The sequence below is a fragment of the Heloderma suspectum genome, chromosome 1 (genome assembly GCF_057233095.1).
Source record: "Heloderma suspectum isolate Gila_16-S chromosome 1, 16-S_ref, whole genome shotgun sequence".
Lineage (NCBI taxonomy): Eukaryota > Metazoa > Chordata > Lepidosauria > Squamata > Helodermatidae > Heloderma > Heloderma suspectum.
Genome location: NC_139458.1, coordinates 406,518,559 through 406,539,975, shown reverse-complemented (window position 1 = coordinate 406,539,975; position 21,417 = coordinate 406,518,559).

Here is a 21,417-nt window from a genome sequence, read left to right as displayed (position 1 = left end):
AGAAAAAAAATTAAGAGTGGTGCCAGTTATCCTAGAGATTTTTTTTTTTACAAGGGGTAGAAAAAATATTTTATGTCTGTGCAGACAGTATAGGCTTCAGACCTGCACACCTATGCTTGAACAATACCTGTCAGTCTCAGGATCTTAGGAGTTAAACTGGTATGATGGGTGCTGTCAAGCAATATGCAAATGCCCCTCCCTTCAAAACATCTGTTTTGAAAAGTATAGGAGTCATGACGCACTGGATCACTCTAAAGCAAAGGAAAAGAGTGTGTGTGGGGGGCAGACAAAAAGTTTCAGACTTTGCAAGAACTATTTCCATATCTACATGTTAATCTCTGAATAAAGAGTTATCATAGAATCATAGAATAGTAGGGTTGGAAGGGGCCTACAAGACCATCAAGTCCAACCCCCTGCTCAGTGCAAGAATCCAAGTCAGAGCATCCCTGACAGATGGCTGTCCAGCCTCGTCTTGAAGGCCTCCAGTGTGGGAGAGCCCACCACCTCCCTAGGGGATAGGTTCCATTGTTGTATTGCTCTAACAGTCAGGAAGTTTTTCCTGATGTTCAGCCGGAATCTGGCTTCCTGTAACTTAAGCCCATTATTCCGTGTCCTGCACTCTGGGATGATCGAGAATAGATTCTGGCCTTCCTCTCTGTGACAACCTTTCAAGTACTTGAAGAGCGCTATCCTATCTCTACTCGGTCTTCTCTTCTCAAGGCTAAACATGCCCAGTTCTTTCAGTCTCTCTTCATAGGGCTTTGTTTCCAGTCCCCTGATCATCTTCATTGCCCTCCTCTGAACCCTCTCCAGTTTGTCTGCATCCTTCTTAAAGTGCTGTGCCCAAAACTGGACACAGTACTCCAGATGAGGCCTAACCAGTGCTGAGTAGAAGGGGACTAGTACTTCCTGGGATTTGGAAGCTATGCTTCTGTTAATGCAGCCCAAAATAGCATTTGCCTTTTTTGCAGCCACATCACATTGTTGGCTCATATTCAGCTTGTGATCGACAACAATTCCAAGATCTTTCTCGCTTGTAGTTTGTTGAGCCACGTATCCCCCATCTTATAACTGTGCATTTGGTTTCTTTTTCCTAGGTGCAGAACTTGGCATTTATCCCTGTTAAATTTCATTCTGTTTTTTTCTGCCCGGCGCTCCAGTCTATCCAGATCACTTTGAATTTTGTTTCTTTCTTCCAAAGTATTAGCTACCCCCCCAATTTTGTGTCATCTGCAAATTTGATCAGCATTCCCTGAACCTCCTTATCCAAGTCATTAATAAAAATGTTGAAGAGCACTAGGCCCAGGCCTGAGCCCTGCGGTACCCCACTCATTACCTCTCCCCAGTTTGAGAAGATCCCATTGAGAAGCAGTCTTTGAGTCCGATTCTGTAGCCAACCATGGATCCACCTGATCGTTGTTTCATCTAGACCGCTTTGAGCTAGTTTGCTCATCAGGATATCATGGGGCACTTTGTCGAAAGCTTTGCTGAAGTTGAGGTATATTATGTCCACAGCATTCCCACCTTCCACAAGGGAGGTTACCTGATTAAAAAAAAATGAGATCAGATTCGTCTGGCAGGATTTGTTCTTGACAAATCCATGCTGGCTTTGAGTAATCACTGCATTGTTTTCAAGGTGTTTACAGATGGATTGCTTTATCATCTGCTCCAGAATTTTCCCAGTGATTGATGTCAGACTGACTGGTCTGTAGTTCCCAGGTTCCTCCTTTTTACCCTTTTTGAAGATAGGGACAACATTAGCCCTCCTCCAGTCATCTGGCACTTCACCCGTCCACCATGATTGCTCAAAGATGACAGTGGTTCTGAGAGTTCTTTTGCCAGTTCCTTTATTACTCTAGGATGCAGTTCAACTGGCCCTGGAGATTTGAACTCATTCAAAGGAATTAGGTATTCCTTGACCATATGCCTATCCATCTCAAGCTGCAATCCTGCCCCTTCAACCTGTACTTCGCCTTTTCCAGTGGGGTCATAGACCCTCTTTTGGGAGAAGACTGAGCTAAAGTAGGGATTGAGCACTTCTGCCTTTTCTTTGTCATCTGTTATCATTTTGCCATCGTTATTTAATAGCTGAACCACCATTACTTTCCTCTGTGTTTTACTATGCACGTAGCTGAAGAAAGCTTTTTTGTTGCTTTTAGGATCCCTTGCTAACCTCAGCTCGTTTTCAGCTTTAGCCGTCCTGACACCCTACCTGCAATTCTGTGCTACCTGCCTGTACTCTTCCTTTGTTGCTTGGCCTTCTTTCCACTTCCTATATGTGTCCTTTTTTGTTTTCAGGTCATCTCTTAGCTTTTTGTGAAGCCACATTGGCTTCTTCTGTTGTCTTCCTCCTTTTTTTCTTGTTGGAATTGTTTGTAATAGTGCCTTGAGAATTTCCTTTTTAAAAAACTCCCACCCATCTTGGACTCTTTTTCTCGTTAGAGTTGCTTGCCATGGGACCTTACTGATCATTGTTCTGAGTTTATTAAAATCAGCTTTCCTAAAATCCAGGGTACGCGTTTGACTACACTCGGCTTTTGCTTCCTTTACAACCAAGAACTCAAGTATAACATGGTCGCTTTCCCCCAGAGTTCCTGTAACTTCCACTTTACCCACTAAGGCATCTCTGTTGTTAAGGATCAAGTCAAGGATAGCCGATCCTCTAGTTCCTACCTCTACTTTCTGTAGGAGGAAGTTATCCGCTACACAAGTCAGGAATTTCCAAGATTTCTCATCCAGGATTTACATGAGTTCATTCTGAACATTTGCCCCTCAGTTTAAATATAGGACAGATTATAAGATTACTTTTCTCCATGTCAGATCAAAAATATTTAGGGTCTTCACCTAATACGAGGATTGAAAAGTAACAGAAAGAACTTACTGTAAATCCTGTGGTACTTAGCGATATCTGCAGTCGATGTTTGGTATGGTAAAAAGAGGGCAGGCGTTCTCTCGCCAGCCTCATGGTAATGGATGCAGTCACTGTTTTACTCTGCGCTTCTTGGTTTTAATTTTTGTGAACCGCCCAGAAAGCTTCGGCTATTGGGCAGTATAGAAAATAAATAAATAAATAAATAAATAAATAAATAAATAAAATCCAGATATAAAATGAGTAGACACAAGGGCCTATTTTACACAGAGTCAGACCACGGGTCCATCTGTCTCGGCATCCACACATTGCCTGGCAGTACATTGGCTGGTTTCAGAAAGCCGTATTTCCTAGCACTACATTGCAATGCCAGGGATTGAACCTAGGACCTTTTGCATAGAAAGCAGGTGTTCTACTACCGCTGAGCTGTGACCCTCGCCCACCTTAAAATATCCCCCCACACACACCCCATTGTGTGGCTATCAGCTAAAAAACATGTTCTGGCATGTCGGCCTATATGTCCGCAGAAGCAGGCATCTGCACGCCAATTACTAGGTGGATTGAATGCGCAAATGAGCTTTTGCATGATTAGAACCACGATTTGTCAGTCAGAAGGATCACTTTGTGAATGTGGAGGGCACACATTTCTGCTCACGAAGAAGGGTGAAATCCAATGCTCATCATGAATAAGGGTGCAATCCAACCCTTAGGTCCTGCCTTAGGGATAGAATCATGCCCAAGTTTGCCTGTGCCATCAGACCGTGACACCATGCTGGTGGAAGTAACCTGGAAGACAATGAAAGCAGTTTAAGGGCTTCTTCACATGGAGCTTTTATCCTGCTATGGAGATTGCTCACTCACAGAAGTTTGTGCGTCCTTTTCATGATGCCATCAACCTCCAGGGCACATCCAGAGATATTTCCTGGTTATTCCATGTTAAAAGATCCTGGAAAAATGTGGCATCAAAAGAACTCGGATTGTCATGCTATTAAAACAGCCACTAGATGGCACTGTTTCATTGAGTTCTATGGAACCTTGACAAATAAAAGCTTCCCCTCTTGGCAATCACGTGGCCGCTGTCTGGGAGCCCGCTGTAAACGTGGAAAGGCTCCACAACAGGAGGGCTGCGGGTTTTTTCTTTAATGCAAAGGCAGCCTTCATCTATTAGATAGACATAACCACAGGACTGGAGAAAATCAAGCCCTCTTCACACATTACTATGAAAACTGCTAGAGTAGGGGCATTGAATTTCAGGCCTGTAGGCCAAATCCAGCTTGTCTGGGTCCCAGAGAGCCATATCCCCTTTCCACATCACCAGGTAATTTTGACTCCCCACCCCACCCCTGGATCATTTGATTGTTTCCCAAGTTTTGTGCATATTCCCCCATTCTAAAAGGTTGAAGTGCGTCTCCTAAAGCTTAGCTATTAGTAGTAAGAACTCTAAGCTAAAATATGCTAGAGCTGTGTGCAAGTGGCCTCTCAACATTCTCCAGCCTATTTGTGGGCAGAGAAATGGGGGGGGGGGAATTTCACCCAATTACTCCTGGGAAGGGGGAGAAATTCTCGAACAGTTTCTCACAGGTAGGGCTCACTATCGGCAGGGGCTGTAGCACAGATCCTTTCTGTTTTCCTAAGTGTTTTTGGTTTATTGCACTGCTCCTGTAGGCAGCAACAGCATCAATTGTGTTGAGGCTTCCACTTTTTTGAGGCAGAATTCTGAATTTATTTTGGTGGTATTTTTGAGCTGCCTAATCACTGAGAGGTGGCCGAAGGTGTTGTGTCTGTTTTCCCTCTCTATCATGCATCTTTCCATTGCTCTGCAGCCTCCCAGGCCACCTGCACTTTGTGAACTGAAAAAGCCCCATGGGAGGAATTGCCTCATGACGTCTCCCTCATGATGGCTTTAACTGAGGTGCGGGAAGCTGAGAAAGCTACAGGCTGCCACAGAGATGACTGTACCATGACAGAATACACTCATGCACACTCCTCAGCCACCTTATGAGTAAGGTAAGCACAAGAACCCCAGCCCTTGAGAATTTCTCCGAAATTTCTCCTCCTTTGATTTTCCTTTTGAATTTCTTTTCTATCAAATTGAATGAGAACGGTTGAAAAACATTTGGGAGAAATGTTTGTTACAGCACTAATATACGCTGGTGCTTTTGGTCTTTTGGCTCCACCCCTTTTTGTCATCAGCCCCGCCCACCACCGGAATGTGGCCCCCGAGAGCTTCTCCGAAACTGAATTTGGCCCTTGGGCTGAAAGAGGTTATGCACCCCTGATGTAGAGGAGAGAATGGGACTGCACCCACTGTCTTTGCTCTTATTTCCTATACATCTGTTCAGTAGAACTTGTCATCATCATGTATCCAGACCAAACTCCGCTCTGCTGAAGTGTAGCCACCGCCACACCGCCGAGCTGCGGTTCAATCAGGTGATGGAAGGATTAGCTGGCGCAATGCACCGTTACCAGGGTATGCCCGATTGTACAACAATCTTCGAGGAGGATCCTTCCGTGTACCCCAGTAGAACTTGTGAAAGACTATTTGCATGCTGGCCAAGGGGGAGCCCCCTGTGGCCAACATGGAAATGCAGGCTACTACCTCTTAGCTGACTAGGGCGGGGGTGGGGGAAGACTTTATCCAGCAGGCTCATGGTAGAGGAATGGAGTGATCCATCCCTCCTTTGCCAGCACACTGTATTTCTCTGCTGGTTGTAGAAGAACAGATGTTCCTTCCTCCTTAGCTAGCATGGAAACCACACAGGCTGAGAGAGGAAGAATGGGGCAATACATCTCTCCTCCACCAGCTCTCTCACTTGCCCACATGGAATGACATCCACTCGCCTGCATGGAATTCCTAGTCGCCTCTGGCAACTGGACGAGTTCTTAAATACAAGACTGGTGTATAGGGTAGGTGCATAGGCTCATTCATAAGTTAGGCTGAATATGCATAGTGGTGTGAGTGCCCTTTATGCATGTTCATTGCAGTGTGTGAAGGGACTTTTCTGCAGTTTGGGCTATGACATAACCTGAATAACCCATGACTTTAAATCAGTGCTGCTGCTGCTAGTATTCTATTTTGGAATGAAGTGTATACCAGATTCAATTTCTGAGCATTTGTTTATTTGGGAGAGCGGGGCAATTTCAATCTGCACCTGGACAAACCGTGCAGTTAAAACCGTATTTCCTTCCAGGTCCACACTATGTTAAATTCATTGCCATTACAAATGTCAAGGATCTGAGCTCCAGAGCGAGTCCTACAGTAACAATTCCTCTTTGTACTTATTCTCTAAATGTTGTTCGTAACTTTTCGCTGGGAGAGCTGGTTGAATTTTGAAGCCCCAGCATTGGCAAAAGATTTCTCACACATCAAGAATAGGAGCCAAGAGTTTCAGAAGTTTCCAAAAGCCAATGCTTGGGAAGAGAGGTTCATAATTAAAGTCTTTGTAGAGGAAAAATAAACATTTTGGATGGCAGTCAGTTCCTTAAAAGCAATAGGAATTTTGCCACTGGTTTTCTAGGGGGATGTGAATTGTGCTCTGTGCTTCCTACCTTCATGGATAATGAAGACAGAAACTTGTGAACACTGAATGCAACTGTCTGATTAATATAAAAAGAAACAAACATGTGTGCTAAAAGATTAGTTCTGGCATTCACCTCCAGGGGCACCAGGCTAATGTGCTAAAATGGTTCAATGTGCCCCTTGTAAACAAAATAATTAAATGGTTTCCCAGGTATGCTATGTATGGTTGCACCCCAAAATGAGACACACAGCTAAAAATAGACTGACCAGATGTTTGCCTCACACTCTAAGCAAGAGTCTTTTATCCATAGAAATGTACAGGCAATTTCAGATTTTGAAGTGCCATCAGTGTTCTGCTTCCAGGCACAACAGATGTGACTTTTTTCCCTAAGTCACAGATAAGATAACAGCCCTTGGAAAATCTGATTTCAGTGAAACGCTGCATAGGGAACAGCTCAAGGTTAATTTTAGAAGCTGCATTCCAGGGGTTGTGTCAATCAAGAGATATTTGCTCTGTCCCTACTGATGACTGTACCAGACATGCCTATTTAGGAATCCATTTAAAGTTATTGGTTAGGGACCCAGCATGTGCCAAACGAAAGATGTGCAACCTCTCCTTTCTGCCAAGGGCATGGTGCTGCTTATCTTCCTAACTGCCTTCACACCAATGTCAGGGGTCACCTTGCTAATTATTCTCGGTATTTTGAGAATAAACTAGGCTTAAGCTAATCTATACCATAAGCAAAATGAGGAGGCAGACTGAAGTGGCAGCAGTATGGACTGTGTGTGTACCACTTACCTGTCTGCAATAGTTAAGAGGGACGTATTTTAATGCTCCCACATGTAACAACTATGCCCTGCATTCAGTTAAGAAGCACAACAGGTGGAAGACTATGCTAAACCTCTCCTCCTGATGAGCTAGTCTACCACATCCCAGAGGTTGGATCCTGACTTAATCATGCTTAGAGTAGACCTACTGAAATCCATGGGACTTAATTTAGCCATTACTAATGTCTCACTGATTTCAATGGGTCTACTTTAAACATAGCTAAGTCTGAATCCAACCCAGGGAGTTCTTCTATGGGAGGGACAAGGGTGCATTAAAGAAATACGAGTTCTAGAAAACAAAGAAAGCTGTGCTGGTCAATGAGAGAAAAAAAATCTGAAATCCACAGTTGGGCGATACCTTTATTAGGATCAACCTAAATGCCAACATGGTGCCCTCCAGATGTTTTGGACTACAACTCATAAGAACATAAGAAGAGCCATGCTGGATCAGTCCAAGGGCACATCTAGTCCAGCATTCTGTTCATACAGTGGACAACTAGCTGCCCATAGGAAACCCACAAGCAGAGCTTGAGTGCAACAGCCCCCTCCCACCCATGTTCTCCAGCAATTGGTGTACATTGGCATACTGCCTCTGATACTGGTGGTAGCACAGAGCCATCAGGATGAGTAGCCACTGATACCGTTTTCTCCAGGAATTTGTCTAACCTCCTTCTAAAGCCATCAAAATTGGTGGCCATCAGTACATCTTGTGGTAGCGAATTCCATACTCTTAACGATGAGCCATGTGAAGAAGTCCTTCCTTTTATCTGTCCTGAAACTCCCACTAATCCACTTCATGGGATGACCCCAGGTGCTAGTATTATGAGAGAGGGAGAAAAATGTCTCCCTATCCACATTCTCCACACTGTGCATAATTTTGTACACCTGTATCATGTACAACTCCCAGCATTGCTGACCATTAATATGATAGTGGGCATTCCTCCAGGGGGTGGGGTGGCCATATGGGCAACCTGTGTGGGCCTGATTAGGCTAGGGGTTGCTCCCCCTCTGCTCTACTCTGACTGGGAGCAATGCTGTGGGGTCTCAGGCCAGTGCTTTTCATCACCTGCTCCATAATCCTTGTAGCTGGAGATGCCAGGGATTGAACCTGGGAGGTCCTACATGCGAATCATGTGCTCCACCACTGGACAATGATCTATTCCTGAGCCTGAGTGATGACAGAACGGCCAGGCTAGGTAGTCATTTCCAGCTCTTGCTCCTAGGAGATAGCAAGGCGTGTGGAGGTATCAGCTTCAAATTCCATCTCTTTCAAATTCAAAATCTATTTGTATCTGAATGTTCCAAATATTATACTCCAATGTAGAGACCACTGAAAATATGTTGGCATTGTGGCCTCTCCAGGTGGGATCCATATTATCTGTGCATGCTGCTTTTCACTTGGATCAGCGTGGTTGTGTGGCAGGTCTGTGGCACCAATGCCACATGTTCCACCAGCCATGGCTGCTGTTGGCGTTAGGGTGGCCACTTATGTATCACCAAAAAAAGTGGACATGCATCAACCAGAAAGAGGACAAAAGAGAACATGGATTTGCGTAACATTTGCATACATTATTTATTTATTCAAAGCATTGCTATAACGCTCTGCAGTCAAAAGACTCCCAGAGCAGCTTACAAGAATCAACGATCAGACCACCCCGGCCCTTGGGCTCACAATCTAAACAGATGTGAGACATGAGGAAAGGGATTGGGAGGGAGGAGGGGGAAAATAAAGTATGATGGTGATGCTGGATTCAGTTGCCCAGATGGATGGAAACATACCAGTCGGACTCAGGCTGGCACTGCATCTATTGTCCATCTGGCCTGGCCTGTTCTTTGCTGGCCTGGTCTTCTTCTCTTTCTTCTCCTTGGCCGTTTCTCTTCTTTTGAGGTGAAGCCTAACCTGCTTCTTCTCCCATCCCCTCACGGCAAGATGTGTCCTCAAATGTCCCTCTGCTGGCAACTGGGGGAGGGAGGGGACACCTCTAGGAGCTAGCTGGTGGTAACTCACTCAGCTGTTTCTGCTGCTTCTTCTAAAGTGTATGTATAAATGCACATAGGGAAAGAATGAATATAATTTAGGGCAGAATCCTATCAGGATGGCCATAAGCCTCCAAACCAGGAAGCTTACGGCCATCCAAGGCAGAGTGGGAGGAGCAGCAGAGGCAATTTTTGCCTCCATGCTCCTCCCACATTGCAGTTTGGCTAGATGGGCTTTTTTGCCCATCTAGCCGGGGCTCTGAGGAGCGGGAGGGAAGGAGGCTGGGGAGGCCTGGGGATATGGCGTAAGCTGGCCTCCCCAGTCCCCTCCCCACCCAGCAGCACACCGCCGTTCCCTCGGAGGTCACCTTTGCAACCTCAGAGAGGCAGCCAGCACCAGCTGTGAGGGGGAGGGGGTGGGGAGCTTGGATTCTTGACTCCGAGGTCGGAGCACTGTCTCTGACCTCGAAGTCAGGAATCTGAAATATCCTATGCCCCCCACCCCCGGGTCCACCTAGGGGCCTTAGAATTGCTCCCTCCAGTAGAAATACAGTACGTCTCATAGCGGGGAAGACCATGTCCAGGTAACCTGTGTACCGGCTCTGATTCCGCAATCCAGGTGCTCACTGTTGATGGGCCAGTTGAAGGCCCAACTTTCCCTTCTGGTGGTTCTTTATCTTTAAACCAGACTTGGACTGGACAGCTCTTCTAAGAGAGGACACTTTCAAATGGAGGACTGTCCTCTGTGAAGTAGAACACATGGCCACCCTAGCTGGCATGGAAATTCTCTATGTGATCAGGCCAAATAATTAATCCTCTTACACAATCTACAACCGTGCCGAAGCATTTCTCACCAGTGTCCATGTGGTGGGCATAATGTTTGAGTGCAAAAGATTATCTGAAGAGCCACGCAGAACACATTAATATACAGTCAGGGCCAGAACTATTGGAACAAGGATAACTGTTTTGGCAGTTGGCCTCTGTACACCACCACATTGAAGTTGAAAGGAAACACATCCAGATGGGGGCGAAGTCAGGACTGTCCGCTGTAATTCAAGGGGTTTGACAAAAGTGGGGCACTAACCATTCAGGAAGGACAGCCAGTGGCATACACACACACCCATCGTTGGAGGATCATAAGTAATGGAACAAATGGCTGACAAGCAGCTGCATGGCCAGGTGTGGCCTGTTTCCTGGGTACCCCATGACCAATCAAGCAGATAAAAGGCTTGGAGGTGGTTCTGAGTGTCACATTTGCATTTGGTAGGTGTTCACTGGAACTCCCAACATGAGGTCCAAAGAGGTGTCCATGCGAGTGAAGGAGGTCATCATTAGGCTGAGGAAACAACATAAACCCATCAGAGAGATAGGAAAAAAAGTGGGAGTGGCCAATACAACAGTTTGGAACATCCTGAAAAAGAAGGAATTAACTGGCAAGCTCAGCAACAGCAAAAGGCCTGGAAGACCACGGAAGTCAACTAAAGTGGATGACCACAGAATTCTGCTCAGGGTGAAGAGGAACCCTTTCACAACATCTAGCCAGGTCAAGAATCCTCTTGAGGAGTTAGGCATGTCACTGTCAACATCTACAGTCAAAAGACGGCTTTATGAATGTAAATACAGAGGCTTCACAACAAGGTGCAAACCACTGGTAACACTCAAGAACAGAAAGGCCAGATTAGCCTTTGCCAGCAAACACCTAAAAAAGCCTGCCCAATTCTGGAATAAGATTCTTTGGACTGATAAAACCAAGATTAACTTGTACCAGAATGTTGGGAAGAGAAAAGTATGGAGAAGGAAAGGAACAGCTCATGATCCAAAGCAGTACTGATGAACTGACTGCTAATAAAAGCAGCAGGATGAATTCTGAAGTGTATAGGGCTATACTTTCTGCTCAGATTCAGCCGAATGCTGCCATAGAACACCACTTCATATTGCAGCTGGAGAATGACCCAAAACATACAGCAAAAACTACCCAAGAGTTTCTCCAGGCAAAGAAGTGGGATGTGCTTCGATGGCCAAGTCAGTCACCTGATCTCAACCCAATAGAGCATGCTTTTCACTTACTGAAGACAAGACTGAAGGCAGAAAGACCCACAAACAAGCAGCAGCTGAAGGCAGCTGCAGTAAAGGCCTGGCAAAGCATCTCGAGGGAGGGAACTCAGCATTTGGCCATGTCCATGGGTACCAGACTTCAGGCAGTCATTGAGTGCAAAGGATTTTCATCCAGGTATTAAAGGCGATCCTTCAGTTTGAAATGATGTTGGTTTGTTACATTACTTATGAGCCACCAACAATGGGTGTGTGTGTATGCCACTGGCTGTCCTTCCTGGATGGGTAGTGCCCCACTTTTGTCAAACCCCTTGAATGACAGCTGAAAGTCCTGACTTCGCTCCCATCTGGGTGTGTTTCCTTTCAACTTCAATGTGGTGGTGTACAGAGGCCAACTGCCAAAACAGTTATCCTTGTTCCAATATTTCTGGCCCTGACTGTAAGTATGCAGGTACATTGACAACTAAAATTCATAGCAGAAAGCGGCCACTGCTCTGTCTAATATTTGTCAGTTCCTGTAAAGCAGGGATGAGTAGGTGTCAGTCTTCCAGGATCTACTTTATTGTTTACTGAAAGTGCAAGATTCACCAACTGCTGTGAAGTGCAAAATAGTGGCTCAGGGCAGGCATAAACCCAGTAGAATGAAAGAACAGGGTGCCTTTAAGCCAGGGGTGGGCAACATGGAGGCTGCGCCTCCCATTGCCTTCCATGACTATTTTTAAATTGGAAAAATAAGAAAGACAAAGTTGCCCTTTGCCACCAACATTTGGATTATTTTTTAAAATTAAGGCGTTATCCTCGCAGAATCAGGGCTTCTCCGCAATGCTTTTTTTCTAATTGAGGCATGATCTTCGAAGCTTCGAAGTTGTGAAGCTTCACAACTTCGAAGCTTTGAAGATCATGCCTCAATTAGAAAAAAAAGCATTGCGGAGAAGCCCTGATTCTGTGAGGATAACGCCTTAATTTAAAAGCACACATCCAGAGCGGGGGATAGGAGGGGGTAAAACTTAGTCTCATTTGAAGGGATAGAATAACCCCATGCTCAGTGCAGGAAGCCTGCTTCCCAGGCGGTCCCCCATCCAACTACTGACCAGGGCCGACCCTGCTTAGCATCCGAGATCAGACAAGCGCGTGCACATCCAGCCCTTTGCTTGTTGCTGAGGAAACGGGGGCTGCTGAGGAAGCTATGCGATCGGTAGCTGGAAGAAGACATTGGGCCGTCGAGAGCTGTGATTGGACAGGAGGGAAATACAAACACCGCCACATATGGACAGGCAGGGACTATGACTGGATATGGTAGTGAAGGTGGAAAATCAGAGCACATTAAGGGGAAATACTGGGATATTAGGGTATTGAATGTGGGAGCACAGAAGTGGGAAATTCCGGTTCCAATTTGAGGCGGCTACTGCGTAGTGTGAAAGGCGGGCAGTGAAACCTCATTGGAAGCGAAAAAAGGCTGTAAGTGTAGATCCAGCCTGGTTGTAGGTTTATGTGAACTTTGTTTAACCCTCCCGTAACCCCGATGGCTCGGTTGAGATGACATGACAACCCTCTGATTGAGGTTGCATATTCAAAATGGCGGTCAGCGTGTGCCACAGTGAGGGAATACTTAACTCATGATGGGTTGTCATGTCATGCAACCAGGCCATAGTCTCACAGGTCAATGAGATGGGAAGTGAGGGAAAGAGATGGGAGTAGCTTTCGACATAGTTTTAGAGTCTCACTTAGGCAAATAAATAAGCACTAGACTTTTAAAATATGTGTATGTTTTACAATGATTCTTGAATGCAGAACACAAGCATTATTGTAGTCCTTGTGATTCAGAGAATGGAGTCAGTGTCAAGAAATCCATTTTCATTTTGTGTTCTAGCTGCCTGTAAAAACTCCATTTCATGAAGATGGGCCTGCATGCATTCATTAAACCACCTGAATGTGTTATCTCATGCTGTTTTGGTGTCAAGGCCCTTCAAGGCCAGAGCAGAACTCTTGCCAGTTAGAGTGAATGATTTCAGGTGGGCTGCTGTGAGAATTTTCCACATGCCTCCCCCACCCTCCAGAAAGCCCAGGAACACTATTCAGCCAGCTGGTGCTTGGCTAAGGAAGCTCACCTCACATTTGTCAAAGGCTCTTGAAAATAAAGCAAGGGCTCTTGAGAATACTGCCACCCTTTGTTTTTGTTTGGTTTCATTTGGTTTCATCTCCGTCTTGCTTTTGCCTTGTGACTCTCAGTCTCACGGTTTGGGCCCTATCCTATTTGAAGACCTGTGCTTAGATACGTAGAGACAGGTGTAGGTAACTTTTGTTATTTTTTGCCTGAAGTATTGTTTCCAAAGACTGCTCTGATTTGTTATGTGTTATCCCTTTTCTCTTTCCCTTTTTGCAAAAAGACACTTGCCCTTTATCATATCTGAATGTGTGTGCTTCATTCCAAGTAAGCCTTGGTACTAAATCCAGAGCTTTTTGCTTGGTTATTGCTACTGTTTAAAGTTCCAGGTCTAGGACTTGGAATGGTGGCTGCCGGTTTGGGCCCTTATTTCTTAAGCCCTAGGGGTGTCTTGTGAGGTCTGGGGGTCCCCTGGCTCAGGCTGAGGTGGACATAAGGGGTGATGGCAGCCTACTTCAGTAATTGTTTGTCCCCGCCTACACTTCTGGGAGCTAGGAAAACCCCCTCTATCCCTTCACAGTCAGCATCAGGGAAAATGAACCTCAAGTCTATATAGCCATTGACTTAAGGAAACAGTCATAATAAATACGTGTCTTATCCCCACCAGGTTAAAGCCCAATTCTTAACTTTACTTTTTCACATGAGGGACATCTCAATAGTTTCTGATTAAAACTTTGCTTCCCTGTGTAAAAAATTGGAGATTATAAAAAAAGAAAGGAAAGGAAAGTGTGACTATTGGAACAGCATTCCTAACACCAGAAACAGGAGCAGCTCTGAAACAGTGTACATGGCTCAGCCCTGATTCAGAGACCTGTTCTAAGTGTGGGTTCTGTAGTGCACACACAAAATCACTTCCCCATTCAACTTCTATGGAGGTAGCACCTCTGATAGCACTCTTCAAGTACTTGAAAGGTTGTCTCTTCTCGATCATCCCAAAGGATCTCTTCTCGATCATCCCAGAGTGCAGGACACGGAATAATGGGCTCAGCTTACAGGAAGCCAGATTCCGGCTGAACATCAGGGAAAACTTCCTGACTGTCAGAGCAATGCGACAATGGAACCAATTCCAACCTCCATAGGGGAGGCGGTGGGCTCTCCCACACTGGAGGCGTTCAAGACGAGGCTGGACAGCCATCTGTCGGGGATGCTCTGGCTTGGATTCCTGCACTGAGCAGGGGGTTGGACTCGATGGCCTTGTAGGCCCCTTCCAACCCTACTATTCTATGATTCTAATGCAATGACCATTTTGTTTCAAAAGCTCGGCCATTTTATGAATATCAACATATGCAGCAAAAATGCATCAGAATGTAAGAAATGTTCAACACCAACAGACTAGAGAAAGATGTTTATGTCCAATAAAACAAAGCTTAACTCAGATAGATGATAGATGATAGACAGACAGACAGACAGACAGGCAGACAGACAGACAGACAGAAAAACAAATGCTGTAAGTACTTCTTCATTCTTTACTATAAATATAGCTTCTGAATAATGTATGAACAAGAGTCTTCTCAAGCTAAAATGTGTTGCTGACTCAGTTTCTATTTACAAAGGAATGTAACTTAGCAAATATTAAAAGTAACTACTTCAAATGTAAATTCCATGAGCTAGATTGATTTGGAATTACCCAAATAATCTTTATATAATATATGCAACATCTAGAGCCAAGTAAAGAATGAAAAATAGTTCAGGGCGGGGGGAAATGCAATTTACACAGCAGGCAGGGTGGGTGGGATAACATATTTAGATGATCAGGTTTATATTACCTAAAATAACTGTACAGATAATAAGGGAGGGTGAAAGAATAATAAAAGGGGCTGAAAGAATGACTTCCTTTTTGCTGTAGTAATGGAAATGCATTCCCTCCTCACCAGCAAATGTTTTTTGTGTCTTTTCAAGGCCCCGTTCCAAATAGCCAAAAAAGGAGGGGTCTTTTTATGAGCGTTACATGTTGCTCCTTGCTTCTTTGGCTCAGCTCTAATCTTAACATAAGAACATGCTGGATCGGACCAAGGGTCCATCTAGTCCAACATTCTGTTCACCCAGTGGCCAAGCAGCTGCCCACGGGAAACCCACAAGCAGGACGTGAGTGCAACAGCACCCTCCTGCCCATGTTCCTCAGCAACTGGTGTACATAGGCATACTGCCTCTCATACTGGATGAATATGAACTTGAGCACGCTCCGGGAGAGAGCGCAGGACAGGAAGGCCTGGCGTGCTATGGTCCATGGGGTCACGAAGAGTCGGACACGACCGAACGACTGAACAACAACAACAACTCTCATACTGGAAGTGTATAGATAGATGGTTATACATAGGAAGAGTTTGCCATCTATAGGTGAATATTTAGATCTCTTAGATATGATCTTCATGTCCAGAAGAATCGCATAGTACACTCCAGGTGTACAAAATTATGCACGGTGTGGGAAATGTGGATAGAAAGACATTTTTCTCCCTCTCACAAAATACTAGAACCAGCGGTCATTCCATGCAGTGGGAGATTCAGGACAGATAAAAGGAAGGACATCTTCACACAGCTCATATTTAGAGTATGGAATTTGCCACCACAGGATGTAGTGATAACCACCAATCTGGATGGCTTTAAAGGGGGGGTCGGACAAATTCCTGGAGGGAAAGGCTATCAATGGTTACTAGTCTTGAAGGCTATGTGCTACCTCCAGTACCAGAGACAGTGAGCCTATGTATAGCAGTTGCTGGGGAACATGGGTGGGAGGGTGCTGTTGTGCTCATGCCCTGCTTGTGGGTTCCCGGTCGACAGCTGGTTGGCCACTGTGTGAACAGAACGCTGGACTAGATGGACCCTTGGTCTGATCCAGCAGGGCTCTTCTTATGATCTTATGTCACTTCAGAGTGCTCTCAGCATGACTGAATACTCCAATCCAAAGCACATAGAGTTGGATCTGGCTCATTCCTCCTCCACCTGTAGCCCGCTGTGCCACCCCAAAATCTGCTCCAGAGGGTTGGAGGCTGGTGGTTCCGATGTCAGTAGGGTGGTAAATCTGCTCCGGGTTTCAGTGAGAACCAGTCAGGGCTCTAAAGGAGCTATCTTTAGAGTCCTGACTAGTTCTGACTGAAACCTGGTATCAGAAATGGATTGTCTTTTCCCTTTGGAATCAACACCACAATAGACAAAGCTTCAGGCTAATGTGACTGTATTTTGCTAGACGTTAGCATCTCTACAAATCCAGATTCAAGGAAATGCTCAGACTGCCCCAGGCCCTAACAACTGATCAACAATCTCTAAGCAGAAAAGACAAACCACAGAGTAAAAGAGTTGCTGGCAGTTTGGGTCTGAACCTCACAGCCAGACTTACTTCACAAGTATGCCCCTCCCTTAGGGTGGCTCCCTCCTATGTTGGCTTCTAAGAGTGGCTATCTGGGCGGAGCGCCTGAGCCCTGCCCCTAACTTTTCCCACTTTGCTTTGGGACGCACCCTAGCATCTCTCAAGTCATGCCCCTCCTCCTCCTCCTCCTAGGAAACTTGAATTCCTACAGAAGGGGGCAGGGACTCTGCCTGGGCCATCTGTTTGCCAAGGCTTTTGGAGGAATCTCTCCAGCGCTAGTCATTCTAGGAAGGGTCTCTCCCCCAGGGTTTGATCTAGCAGTTCTAACTCTGACTCAAAATCGGAGCTGTCAGACATCTGAAAAGGCTGGGACTCGTCCCTGACATTTGGAGTGGATTCACTGCCCCACTGACATCAGAGCCACCAGCCTCCACTGCTTGGCATGCAGAAGTTCCCATGTTCAATCCCCGGCATCTCCAGCAAGGGCTGGAAAAATTGCTGCCTGAAACTCTGGAAAGCCGCTGCTGTCAGTCAGTCTCAACAATACTGATCTAGATTGTCTGACTCAGTATAAGGCAGCTTCCTATGTTCCTATGACTGGATCACCCAAACACCACAGACAGAGCTTTCACATCATCAGTTCAAATGGAGGACAGAAACCAATGTTGGTTTCAAATAAACATGAAAACCAACACAAAATACAATTAAAACAACCAAACTTTAGAAAGGCCAGAGCCTAAAATGAGCTAAATTATTTAAATACATAGTTACTCGGCTTAAGAATCGTAAAGAATGCTTTGCCTTCTGCCATCTTCAGACATTCACTTTGTGGGGGCATGAGAGCAGGGCCTTCTCAGTGGTAGCACCCATGTTGTGGCACTCCCTCCTGAAAGAAGTTTGGTTCCCCTGGCCCCATTTTAGGAGAGTCACAACAACTCTCATGCTGTCGTTTTAATGATTTAATTGACATATTGTATTTCTTGTTATAGTGTTGCATTGTTTTTATTGTATTGTTGTGTTTTTAAGTTGGAAGCTGCCTTGGTGGCCGGGGGTGAAATTCACCTTTTAGGGGGTGAAAAGGTAGGGGTAGAAATTTCCTTAAAAAACCAAATATATTAGATGAGCAACTTCTGATCACCTGTGGGATGCAACTGTACAGGAACCCACCCATGCAAATACCTCTTTCTCCACTAGAGGGCACTTCTTTGGTAATGGGATATAGGAAAAGCTGAAAAAAGCCGAATATATTCTTCGGAAAGCTAACAAATTTTTAAGTGGCTTTCATAAATACAAAATACCTACTGAAATCAGTGTTGTTCATTTAGTGCAGAAAGTACAAATTAGGTAACAAATTTGTTATATTTGGATGGCTGCAGAATTCTGTTCGCGTTCCCAGAGTCCGGATGCCATTTTGTGGCTTAAGAAACTCTTGGGGCATCGTTCTAGCAGAATACTAAGAAACTGGGGAGGCTATATGTCTATCTATGACAGGGCTGCCCTGTCTATGCAGTTTGCACACACGCGTATACACACTCATTGAGCAGGGGGTTCCTAGATTGAGCAGGGGGTTGGACTCGATGGCCTTGTAGGCCCCTTCCAACCCTACTATTCTAGGATTCTATGATTCATGCACCATTTGTATTGTGCTGGATAACTTGTGGGTTCCCAGTCGACAGCTGGTTGGCCACTGTGTGGACAGAATGCTGGACTAGATGGACCTTGCTCTGATCCAGCAGGCTCTTCTTATGTTCTTATGGTATCCCATAAATTGTGTTGTTGTTGTTGCTGCTGTTGCTGTTGTTGTTGTTGTAGTGGCCAATAGGGGGTAAAAGGGGGTTAGACAAATTCCTGGAGGAGAACGCTGTCAATGGCTACTGGTCCCGATGGCTACATGCTACCTCCAGTACCAAAGGCAGTATGCCTATGTACACCAATTGCTGGGGAACATGGGTGGGAGGGTGCTGTTGTGCTCATGCCCTTGTGTGTTCCTGGTCGACAGCTGCTTGGCCACTGTGTGAACAGAACGCTGGAGTAGATGGACCCTTGGTCTGATCCAGCAGCGCTCTTCTTATGTTCTTATGAACTTATCATGCAAGCACCCTAGATTATGTTAGAACAGAGCTCTGTTGTCTAGTCTGTGTACTGTTCAGCAAGCAGTTAAATTAATCAAAAATGTTCAGTGACATTTTTAGAACAATGAACATCTAGATTTAGCACTTCTTTGCAACAGTGAACACTTGAGTCCCACCTGATGTTGTAAACATTGTCTAAAACAGTTGAGAATATATATATATATATATATATATATATATATATATATATATATATATATATAATCAAACTAAAGACATAAAATCTTCAAAGTAACTTGATCAAATGCTATTCATAACAGAAACAGGGTCACCATGTGCTTGGATGGTAGCAGTGAGGTTGGAGCAGGTGGGCCTCCTTAGCTTGCCCCAACTTGGTGCCCTCCAAATGTGTAGGATTTAGGGATGTATGGATTTTGTTAAATCCGATCCACCTGTGTTTGGTGGATTGTCAAGCGTCTTTTTTGTTCCATCGTCCACTCTGACAGAATCAGGTTTTTCTCAGTTTCTCGAATTTGTGTCCACGTTGGAGAGTGTGCACTTGAGCAAATGTGCACTCCTGAAAATGCGCATTTGTGCAGATGTGCAATCCCCCCCCCCAATCTGCACCTTCAAGCTTGGGGAGGGGCCACAGCTCAGTGTGACAAGCACATGCAGAAGGTCCCAGGTTTGATCCCCAGCTTCTCCAGGTAGGGCTAGGAAGGAATCCTGCCTGAAACCCTCGAGAGCCGCTGCCAGTTAGTGTTGACAATACTGGGCTAGATGGACCAATTGTCTGATTCAGTATTAGGCAGCTTCCTATGATCCTATGCCTATGGGGGGAAGTGCACATTTCTGGTCAGTGGTTTTTTCAAGACAAATTCCTGGAGGAGAAGGAATTACTAATACTGATAGCTATATGCCACCTCCAGTATCAGACCTACTATGCCTATGTACACCAATTGCTGGGGAACATGGGTGGGAGGGAGCTGTTGCACTCATGTCCTGCTTGTTGGTTTCCCATGGGCAGCTGTTGGCCACTGTGTGAACCGAATGCTGGACTAGATGGATCCTTGGTTTGATCCACCAGGGCTCTTCTTATGTTCTTGAGTGACTGGGCTACAGTCCATGAATGTGTGTATAGCAGCCTTAGAGATTTTTATAGACTTCTTTGCCCTGATCCAACGAGAGGCTTTACCTATGCAGTAGCAGGCTTCCCCACATGTATCTCTAGTGGGACTGGGAATGGTACATGTAAACATGGGCTGCACATACAATGCTTCAACCCAGTACAATAGTTATGGCTACATGCAGGGAGTTCTATTTAATAAACCCATCGGAAACATTTCAGAGGCCTTGCATCATATCTTGTCTCTGTGGAGGATTTCCTCAGAAATTCCAAAGGCTCCCCCAGACGTTTGCCTGGATTCTCCCAGTTTTATGAAAATGGCCGTAGCTCAAATCCTCCAACGTTTCACAGGTGAAAACAGGTCCAATGCTATGGGAAGTATTGTTACATGATGTGCTCTAGCTAGACCCATGTACAAACACACCTGCTTGTAAGTAATCTGTAGACACTGGTAATACAGGGTCTATGGCTAAGAAGGCAATTCCCACCCAAAGAGATTGGTTGTTCTTATGTTCGTATTTTTCCTATTTTTAAACAACAAAATTGGCATACAGTTCTGGAAAGTAAAAAAAAAAACACACAGCCTGCAGGCTCGTGGAATCCACGTGACTCAGAAGAAGACTGGTCTGCTGTGGAATCAGTAGGTCAGATTCACAGAAATCCAAACTGATTTGAATCTGTTGCAGGTTTCTCCGACATCCCTAGTTGGACTACCACCCTTATTGTCCCCAGTCAGCGTGGCCAATGGACAACGGAAGTTGTTGTCCAACACATCTGGAGGGGCAGGTTGAAGAAGACTGGAGTAGAAGTTCTAAAGGGCAGATGCATTTTTATTATTTATTTATTTACTTCCTTACTTACTTCCTTACTTAATTTTATTCCCTTGAAGTGCCAGCAGCTGGACTAGGCACAGGCTAGAGAAAAGAATTGTGCTATAAAGTAACTCCAAAGTACCCCGACAGGCTGCACAGCTGCTGAAGAATGAGCACTAGAACAGAATAAGAAGAAACATGTAGTACAGCTAATGGGTGCATTATGCCAGAGATTTGAGCTGAAGATTAGAAGCCTCCAGCCTGGTAGAACTTCTTCTGAAGCTGAAAAAGTGTAATTAACTTTGAATGGAATGTAACAGGCTAATGGACTCCCTGTGTAGCCTGTCAGTTCATTCAAAGTGTCATGAAACTGAAAAATGCCACCATACAACAGCAGGTTGTAGCAATCCAACAGAGGAATTAGGTGGGTGCAGTTATTTCTTTAAAAAACGGGGGTGTGCGGAAGAAAGGTCATTTACTTCAAACGACAGCAGATTTCTTAGCAAGAGAGCAGAGCTAATGCTGAAATAGTGGTATTAGAAGAAGTCTTTTAACTGAGCTTCCAGCCAAATGGTCCAGAACAGCTTTGTTCTACAAAAGGAGGTGTATGTGGTCTTGAATATAATTCTGAATTTGAAAGACTTGAGAAGGTATTGAAACTAACGATCCTTTACTGGAGCAAAAAGGCAGGTG